This window comes from Fundulus heteroclitus, chromosome 6 (assembly GCF_011125445.2).
Source record: "Fundulus heteroclitus isolate FHET01 chromosome 6, MU-UCD_Fhet_4.1, whole genome shotgun sequence".
NCBI lineage: Eukaryota > Metazoa > Chordata > Actinopteri > Cyprinodontiformes > Fundulidae > Fundulus > Fundulus heteroclitus.
The window spans coordinates 3,087,273-3,097,782 of record NC_046366.1 but is presented as its reverse complement, the minus strand read 5'-3'; positions in this window follow the sequence as shown (position 1 = coordinate 3,097,782).

Sequence of the window (10,510 nt, the reverse complement as noted above, 5' to 3'; positions counted from 1 at the left end):
TTTAGCTCTCGTGTCTTTTTTGTCAAACAAATCCTTCTTATAAAGCTGTAGTTTGACAATCAGATCTAGTATAAGGAATGCTTGGTGGCTTGTTGTCACCAGTGTTCATTTTACACATAGTGTTGACTTTGTGCTTTCTAGCTTAAACACGTGTGGTGGTGGTGGACATTCATAGCCTGACTTGCCAGATGGATTTAGTTCCACACAGCTCCACACATCCATGAGGGATTTCAACACCACATAGAATGGACAAACCAATCAGGATCGCAGGGTGGGATTTTTGTAGATTCAACGTTTCAGAAGTGATTTAGGATTCAGACAATGGCGACGAGGAAGCAGGCGGAAACATTCATGCTATTTCATCATTGTCCAATCTTCCAAAGATTAATTCTTTAAAAGAGAGGCTTTGAAGGTTTGGTGGAAACGACTAGTTTGGCAAGAACTTGATCTTCCAAATGGCCAAGTAACACGCCTGTAAAGATCAGACAAGTGGTTTAGCCAATCACATCCAAGGGTTTGTGATACAGTCCCTCCTGAAATTAATATTAATGGAACAATCCCAGATGAATGTGTGGAGCTCAGCAGAACTACATCCATTTGGTGAGAGTCAGGTTAGGACATTCCCACAATAAACGTGAACAAGTTTTTCATGACAGGAAGAGCGTTACATGGGTATATCAGAACATCTGCAGCTGTGAAAACTACAAAATCCTAAGTGCAGGGACCGATCCTTTGAAAACAGCACTATGAATCTTGATCTAGTTAAAATGACCTCCAAAGCAGTCTGTATGCCAAGTCACTGGGTGAATGCAGCCCTGCAGGAGCCAGAGGGATAAATCTGACTCACTGGCAGCAACTCCTCACAGGTGGAAACCACCCGGCGCTTTGGTGGATCTGTTTGCTTTGCTGTGTCTGCAGCTCGGCTTTCCTCACGCTACCCATTCGTTTACATGTTTTGGGCTGAGCTCTTGCTCGGCAATATGTCAATATCATGCAGTTCAAGTTGTTTCCAGCAGATGGCAGTACCACTCAAACTTTCACTGTTATGGCCAGTTTCACTATTTCAATGTCCTAAAAGTTGTTCCTCCATTAAGTTCGGGATATTTTAGACTAAAAGGAAAATGTAAAAGATAAATGTTTTCCATGTCTCAATTTTAAAAATTAACGCATGGTTTAGCTGTCTAGTGCCCCGTTTCAGTAAGAATGGCCGATCTACTCTGGTTAGTTCTACCTCATGCTGTTATACTCAGCGTTTTCAGTTTCAGAACAGGTATCAGTCAGGTAACTAAACTCAGCGTCCATCAACCCTGAGTTAAAAGCCAGCATGAAAGAAGCCCTCATCAAAGGAACGCAGATAACGCGATGCACCATGGCAATGCCATGAATGGAATTAGAAATCTTTAAGGAAGGCATATGGAGAATATTACACCATAATTAACAAATGAGTGTTATGTCACAGGGAATGATTACTGTATTCTCACAATACACTCATCAAGCACCCCAAAAAAGGAACCAGCTGTGAAGATAAGCGTTTGTTTGACTAAGGTATGTTGGACCAGAAGCACATGTCAACCCATTCAGGACACTGGCACTTGTGTTCCAGGATAGGCCACCCAGAAACTAATGAAAGTAAGGTGGCGGAATATGTTCCACTTATAGGGGCCTGTTTCTGGTGCTGATTGGGCGAGAGGTCTACCACACCCTGGATATGTTACTAGTTCATCTCTGGACAACACAGAGGCTCACAGGAAAAGCCACTGTGCATGTAAACACTCAGACCTAAAGTCAGTTTAGAGGAGCCAGTTAGTATATGTGTGGCAGAATTTCTATGAACCTGGAGAAACAACAGGGAGAAAATGCAGAATCCCTTGGCAGGTGTTTTAACTTCTTTTAGAGTGTTCTTGTGGCAAGGCAACTTTGCTGAAAGTATTCAAAATAATTAGGGTGGGTGCTTCCTTCGACATTAGACCACTGGTGTTTGGATCCCTAAACGTCATTAGATCTGGCCGTAAATAATGTAAAACTGAACGTTGTTTTAAATAGGTTATCAGAAAAGCACAGCTTAGTCAATTCTCTAGGTGCTTTCATGCAGATTCTGAGAGAAATTTGTCATTTTTCTAAAATCTAAAATAATAATAAGAAAAAAGATTAGACTTTAATATAAAGAAATGTAATAAACTAATAATGTTTTAAAATCATTAACACTTTTTCTAAAAGTCATAGGTTTTGCAGCTGAAAACAGATTTAATTTCATAGAAGCAAAGGCAAAAAATGCTTTTACTTGTATCAGTCAGTGAGGAGGATTTAAAAACAGCATGGATTTTTGTTAGCTCAAAGCCTCTATAAATCATCCACCAGCTCCTGCAGTGTCACAGGCGGCCATTTAAATACTTTCCAACTTTCCAGGATTCCTGTGGGTTTATCCAGCCTGTTCAACCAGAGAGGGAAATTGACACCAGGCTGCAGATGAACTCCTGGAGACTTTTCAGCATTCAAGTTCAAGAGTACAAGCAAGCTGACACAAGCTGGATGTGCTCAGGAAAGGGAATTAGAAGAACAGGAATGTGGGTTATCCAGGAGAATAGCCAACATTTCCTTCATCGTTTTAGAATTTCAGAAGGAAACATGAACCCGGATGAAGGGTTTTTAGCTTCAGGATGATGGCTGGCACACTGAAACAAACCGTTTCTGCTATACCTATTTCCTTTTTGGCGTGAATTAAACTAAATTGTTTATCTAAAAAAATCCAAGAAAAATAGAGTGAGCTAAAGTGTTGATCAGAATGCTTCTGTTATTCACAGGATTCAACAACCAACAGCTGTGCACATGAAAACAGATCAATGTGACCAAAGTGCCCCTCAGCCTGAAAACTAACCACCGATCTGGCTCCCCCTCCTCACACACCCATCCATTCAGGCCGCTGCCAGCATGTGTTTACCATCCTCACTCCCATGCTCCTGCTCTGTAGCACATATTTTTCCAGAGCAGCAACAGCTCCGTCCAAGGCCGCACTCTGTCTGTCTGCTTGTGGCCAAGGACGGACCCAGTCTGGAGAAAACACCAGCGGTCGACATCTGTCTGTCCGTGACTTTGCTCAGACATCATGCAGCCACTGCGTCGGATATGGAACGAACAACAAAAGGCAAAATCATGTCACCTGGTATGAGCTGAGGAGAAGCGAACTGTAAAGAGAGGATAACAGCTCAAAGTGGAGTTCTGATGGTCTGAAACAAGTCGGGGGAAGTGATGATGCTGGTGAACGTCTGACTCTCTCTGAGCAGAAGCTTTGATAAACAGGTGATCTTCAGCATTAGTGTTTATGATCTTTAGGAAGGACTGAAGGTGCAAATGTTGACCAAGATGGTGATTACATCTGTTTTTCAGTCATGAGGAAATTAGGGTCAGCACAGCTTACTCTGCCTTGTCAAAACTACTCACACCCGGGTATTATTATGATTGTATTCATTTATTTATTACACTTTGTCATGTTTCAACTGCAAACCTCGATGTATTTTATCAGGATTATGAAATAAACCAACACAAAGTAGCACTATTGAGAGGTGGAAGGGACATGTGGGATTTCAGAGTGAAAAAAGACCTCTCACCAAACAGCTGAGCTGCTTCTTCTCCAACAGAAATGATCATGTTGCTCCCAGGTGCAAACAGCACAGCTACTGCACCTCGCAAAAGTCAAATTCATCACACAAAGGCTTATTTCTTCTCATTTTGATCATCATGGCTTACAGATAGTGACAACCCAAAATTCAAAAGTAGAGTAGTACACAAGATCCATAAAAGAGAATATTTTAAACAAATGTCAGACTTGTGAAAAGTATGTTCAGTTCTGTTCACTCAATACTTGTTTGGGGCTCCTTCTGCATGAATTAGTGATCTCCTCCAGTAGCATGGAGGAGATCAACCTGAGGTTCTGCTGATGTGTTCAGGAAGCTCAGGTTGCCTGGATAGTGGCCTTCAGGTCGTCTGCACTGTAGGATCTGGTGTCTCTCATCTTCCTCTAGACAATATTCCACAGAGTCTCTGTGGAGTTCAGGTCAGGCCAATCAAGCACAGTAACTCCCTAGATCATCACTGACTGTGGAAACTTCACTCTGGACTTCTGTAACGTGGATTCTGGGCCTCTCCGCTCTTCCTATAGACTCTCTGGGGTCTGTCCAGTCAGCAGTCTTCCCAATCATTCTGCTGGCCTTAGTATGGCCATTATACAACATATTATACACATTGAAATGCCTATTTTAAATTGGTTTTATATAGGTTAAGTCTAAGTTTCTGAGACACTGAATTTTGTATTTCTAGTATCTGTAAGCCATAATCACCAAAATTAGAAGAAATATAGGCATCAAACATTCCCCTATGATGAATCAATATAAGTTAAAAAAAAAAAACAGTGGCAGAAAATCTTTACAAATCTTTTGGACTTTGTCTCTACCCACTTTGAACATCTAAAGACTCCAATATCAATAGGATGGAGAGCATCTATGAAGAGCACTTTTAAAGTCCTGCCACAGATTCTGATCTGGACTTTAACTGAACCATTCTAAAGGTGCGTTCACATTAAATGCGAATGGCACCACTATGTCGGCACTTTTGCTTGCTGCCGCTCGCCTAACATTGTCGCCGGCCGTTCACACAGCAGGCGACAAGCCTGTAATACAGCAGTACAATGTAAGTAAGTTTATTATTTATATAGAACATTTACAACAACCAAAGCTGACCAAAATGCTTCACAACAATCACATCTCAAGTAGATAAAAAAAAATAACACAAAGTTTGCTAAAAATAATAAAAACATTCCAAAACCTAACAATATGAATAAAAACAGAGACATACTTAGTTTCAGATTACAGCAATTTCCCAAGAATTCAAATCAATTAAGTACTAATTTTCCATACTGGTACTGGTGTTGAAGGCCAGGGTAAATAGATGTGTTTTCAGTCTGGACTTAAACTGACCTACTGATTGAGAGAGCTTAACAGACATAAGGAGACTGTCCCCCAGTGTTGGTGTTACCACAGAAAAGGCTCTGCCACCTCTGATCTTTAACCTGGCTTTAGGGACAGCCACAAAAGCTGCTCGGCTGACCTCAGACACATAAACACAATCAAGAAAACCTTACATTTTCTCCCGAAAGACAACAGGGATCCAATACAGGGAGCGCAAAACTGGAGTAATAGACTCAGGTCTCCTTGTTTTTGTCAGAAGGTGGGCTGCAGCATTTCATACACTCTGCCATCGCTGCAAAGAGCTCTGATCCAACCCTAGATACAATAAATTACGATAATCTAAACACAATGTAATAAATGCGTGGATAGCCCTCTCAAAATCAGAGAGAGGAAGATAAGATTTTAACTTAGCAAGGGTCTTCAGCTGGAATAACTGGCTTCAATAACAGCGCTAAAATGCTTTTCAAATTTAAACTAGGGATCAACTATCACACCCAGATTTTTCACATACAGACAACAGAAGGAGGACATGGGACCAATCACACGGCCATGCCCAAGCGGGGGATTGCATTGATCGAACACCAGAATCTTAGGTTTTTTCCTTATTTATGTTTAGAAAAATTAGCTCTCAGCCATTCCCCTAAGACAATCCTGTATCATATGTACAGCAGACAGGCTATTTGTAGTTACAGGTAGATAGATTTGAATGTCATCTGCAAAACAGTGAAAAGAGACTTTATGCTTTTTAAAGATAAACCCCAAAGGCAGCAAATATAAGGCAAAAAGAAGAGGTGCCAATATCGACCCCTGAGGCACTCCATACTTTAGAGGAGGAATACAGTCCTAGATTCACAGAAATACTCCTGTTGGAGAGATAGGATCAAAACCAATTTAGTGCTGCACCTTGAATACCAACAAGTGATTCCACTCGGGTCAGGAGGATGCTGTGATCCACAGTATCAAAGGAAGGTAAAGATAAATCTAAGAGTAAAAGGACTGGTGCTATCCAGTGACGCTTTCACTTAATTTCCACCCTAATCTCCCCACTCGCTCTTCTCCAGGCTTGGTCCATTCTGGACTTGTCTCAAAGGTAATAATTGGTCGAGTCATACAAATCAGGCCGACCGCCCCTATCAGCTTGTCTTCCATGTTGCCGCAGACCTTCACCCCGCATCACAGCATCATCCAGTTCCTGATTGGTTGTCGCAGCGCAACAAGACAAAAAAAGTTCAGCTTTTTCAACTCCAACAACTGTCACTTCACATCCATTACAGGTGTCGTGTTGCTCTGGCTTCGCTCATTTAACAACAAAACATGTCAGTCTCTAGAACACAGAATGTGTCCTCTTCCTGAATAATATAATAGCTGGATGTTTCCATGTTGGAACTATCAGAACAACAAGTAGAACAGCAATCTATGTGACTTCAGGGATCTGGAAATTGTAGCCAAGGATGAATCAGTATTTTCCTGATATTTGAGCTGATTTCCCGTCAATTTTGTGATACAAACTGTGTGTTTGAGGTGTTGCCTTGTAATTCATCCATACCTGTCCCTCTATTTAACTCCCTGTCTCAGAAGCTTACAAATTCATGACATCCTCAATTGAGCTTTGCTAAATTGTTTAAATACAAATATAACACAATCAGACGGCAAAGCAAAAGTCTGCTTCTGTTTATGTACGTATGTAAATATGAAACATATTATTTGCAACTGTCAGGCCGGATTTATATTTGGTTAAAATAGTCAACAGGATGTAAATTTAAAGGTTTTTCTACAAATGTGAGATGGGTTTGTGATATAATAGTGAGTGTAAACTGAGCAGAACTAGAGCCTTGTCGCTCCCAGGTTGCGTAACAGGACGTGCAGCAGGGAGGGAGCAGATTCTCTCATTTATGAACTCTGAACCAAAGATTTGAATCCTGGCCCTCTGATTTTACAAATGTGGCCCAGAGGACATAAAGAAGGCAGTCAGCCCGGGGGTTACTAGGAGTCATTTCCTGCCCTGGTTCTGTCGTTTTTCTTATGTTCAGTAAATTATCCCACCAGCCCATCTGTCTGCTCAACACATCTGGCCACTGAACTTGAGTGCACTCTGTCTCTCAGCAGATTGTCGACATGTTCTGTCATCAGCTGCACAAGATGCCGTTGGACTTTGAGAATCAATCAAATTTAACAAAAGGTGGTAAAAGGAAAGAGAACCTTAGATGTGACGCACATTCCACAGTCACTCATTCTTTTGAACAAACACTAATAAATAAAGATCAGGCACAGTGAGGTGAGAACAGCTCAAACGATAACAGAAAATGTTGAATGGTCTTCATTTGCTTTAATGTGAGCTAAAGTGCAAAAGGGAGAGATTGCATTTAGCGAAGGTCAGAAAAACAAAGCATGAATTTATTTTTAAAGCACCATCCCCTGCCATGAGTGTGACTTGTATCTCCTCTCATGACGCGCAACAACAGGTGCTGAGCCTAAAAATGTGACGGGCTGGTAAAACCCGGGCCTGATTCCTGGCAGGTTGTCATGGGAAAAATAAGAGTTAACACGCAGAAACTAAAACACACTCTTTAATAGCACATCTAACTTTGACTAAGATAGACAGAGACACTGTGTTTTTACTGCACATTCGGGTGTTTTTTACATTGATCTGGCTGGAGTGAATCTGTTTCAAGACTGTGATACATGAGGATGCTAACTGGACTTCCAATGGCTGTCTCTCCCAAATTCTTGCCACTCTTCCATAAAGGACGTTGTCGCCACTATGCCTCCGTGTGGATCAGTGCGGTCAGGTTGGCACGAGCGGAGGAATAAACAAGGTTGGTACCAATGAACAAAAAATGAAAGGTCAAGCAGTTTTGATGTCCTCAGTTTCCATGTCCTTTCATTTTCAATTCAAAAAAAGTCCAAAAAATGCAAGTGCATTCAGAATGTGCATGGAGGTTAAGCAGTTACGGTTTTAACTAGTAGCAGCAGAACAGCAGGTGACATTCTAAAAACTCTCCTCAATCCGACACCCTCATGAATGAACAAGATGGCTTTTTAAAGGAGCCACGCCCAGCTAGGTAAAAACCACTTAAAACAACTAGGGGTGTACAAACATTAGTTCCTTTAAAAGTAATGTAAAATTCCTCCAAAAAAAACACCAATGATTATGTAGAAACCGGGGCTTCGTTACAGACGTGTTTGTGGGGGGTCCATCTGGTAGATGTCACTTCCACAGATTCCCCCACCTGAGCTGTGGATCTCTGCAGCTCCTCTAGAGTTACCATGGGTCGCTTGGCTGCTTCTCGAATGAATGCTCTGCTTGCACTGCCTTGTCAGTTTAGGTGGACAGCCTTGTGTTGGCAGGTTTGCAGGTATGCCATACTCTCCATCTTCAGACTGAACAGAGCTCTGTCAAAGTCAACAGTAAAAGTAGAGAACCAGTATGGGCTCGGTGAAATACTGTGTAACTGCTACTCCTATTACAGAGTAAATAAAACATCAGCCACAGGGCTCAGGGCAGCAAAACGTCCTTTTGAAAAGGGTAAAAGGTAAAAAGATGTGTCGACAGCTTGCCTGCCTAGGTTTCCTTTAGAAGCCAAAGGGACAAATCAAGGGAGCCTGAAGTAACACCTGTAATTATACACCCCAATTCATATAGATCTTTGTTTAAATGTAACTTCCTGTAACATTCTTGGCACTGGAGCTGATCTAATTACTACTCAGCACACCTGTTCAGTCTCCACCCTGCCTGCAATTAACTCTCAATGGTTTACCTGGTCTCATCTCCATATAAACCCCGTTCTGATCAGCCTCCAGTCTCAGAGCGTCTCAAGCCATGGGTAAGAGCATTCCAGCTTTTTGGTCATTTTGTGACTCCGTCTGTTTGCCCGTTTGTTGCCCGACCTTTCTCTGCCTTCTGTCTCTGAGCCTACCTGTTCCCATCTGGTCCTGTCTGTCCGTCTGGAACCTGCCCTGTCTGTCTCTGGAGCCCAGGACCTGGTTACCCTGAATTGTGTGCCCTGGACTCTGATCCGACCTGCTTACCAAGTTCCCTCCCTGCTGTGTCTGCTCTTCATCGCTTAACCAGCCCGGTCTAGTTTGAACTCAGTTCTTGTTCCTGAAAAAAGGCTGTCCTGACCAGAGAGTCAATTTAAGCTCAAATATTACCCCTACATATTTTCCAGTGTTCATTCAATTAAAAGTCAAAGCACTGACGCCTGAAGTGGCGTTGCCACCAAATAAAATGCATTCAGCCTTTTGTTTAAAAACAATATTCTGGCTTAACCACTGTTTGCCAGCAGTAATGCAATCCAGTAGAGAATACAGAACACTACTGCAACCAGGAATACAGCAATAGATGAGCTCTACAGCTCATGTGAGCAGCAGTGGAGGATGACTGGTGCTGTCAATGTTTGCTGTGCCTCAGTTCTTGATTCCAGCTCTTAGAGAGTAAATATTGGTATACTGGGCACAAATCAGGGAAACTGCAAAAAGGAACTTTCCTAACCAGATGTGTAATCTTCTAAAAATTGGAAAAGTCTTCCTGATTTTAGTTTAGAAATTGTTTTTGTTATCCAACTACAACATGTGTTAAATTATGTTGATTATTTTGCTTTACTTTTCTACTTAAATCACAAATCTACTTTTCTTCCTCTGCGCATCAAACTAAACAGACTTTTTTAACTAGAGAGCTGAAATCTGCATTTTTGCATTTTATGGTGGTCAATAATTGAGGGCGTGACACAATGTAGATCTGTATATTTAGTTCCTCGGTCGGAGAAGAATACATGTGTTGCACTAGTTCTAACATAGCGACCGTAGGTTTTCCGCCGTGTTCATGAATTTTAGAAACATGTTTCTGTTCTTGAACAAATAGATGCTGTGCCGGGAAAAGCATCAAGATGTCTATTTGTTTGCAATACACTGCAACGCTGTGTGGCATGCTAAAACGATGGTGTTCAAAAATTAACTGTCTACCATAGCTGTGCTAAACTGTTTCAGTACACGCTTTTCAAATATTTAAATAAAAAAATCCCCAAATGAAAAAAAAAAGTCCTGGAGGTTTTGGCCATATTTTCACCATCTAAAGGCTGTGTGATTTCCAAGACATCCCATCAAGTGTAATATTCTCACTGCACTGGCAGATGGCTCCTATTTTTAGTTTCTCTCCCCTTCAGTCAACTACTATTTCTCACGGTGATCTATTTTTTTCCTCAATGTAAATGTGAGCTCAGCAATCCTCTGGCTGGAAGTCATTACTTCTTTATGCTCAGCTCAGACACAAAGTAAAACATCATTTCTATAAAGATAGAGCAGATTCACCCCAACCCTAATGAAACAAAACACCTTTAGAAGATTTAATCTAAAATGACTGTTCATGGTAGATTTAAAGTGCTACTATAGAGCAGTTTATTCTCTCACTAAGCGCTCCTAAACAGTCTGCTGCCTCCGTTACAGTCCCGTACTAATACTGCTGTCCAAGGCCACATCAATTCAATTAGGAGTCCGGATTTGAGATTACAAAGGATCAAGGTGTCATTAGAGGTTACTGAGGTTGTATTGAG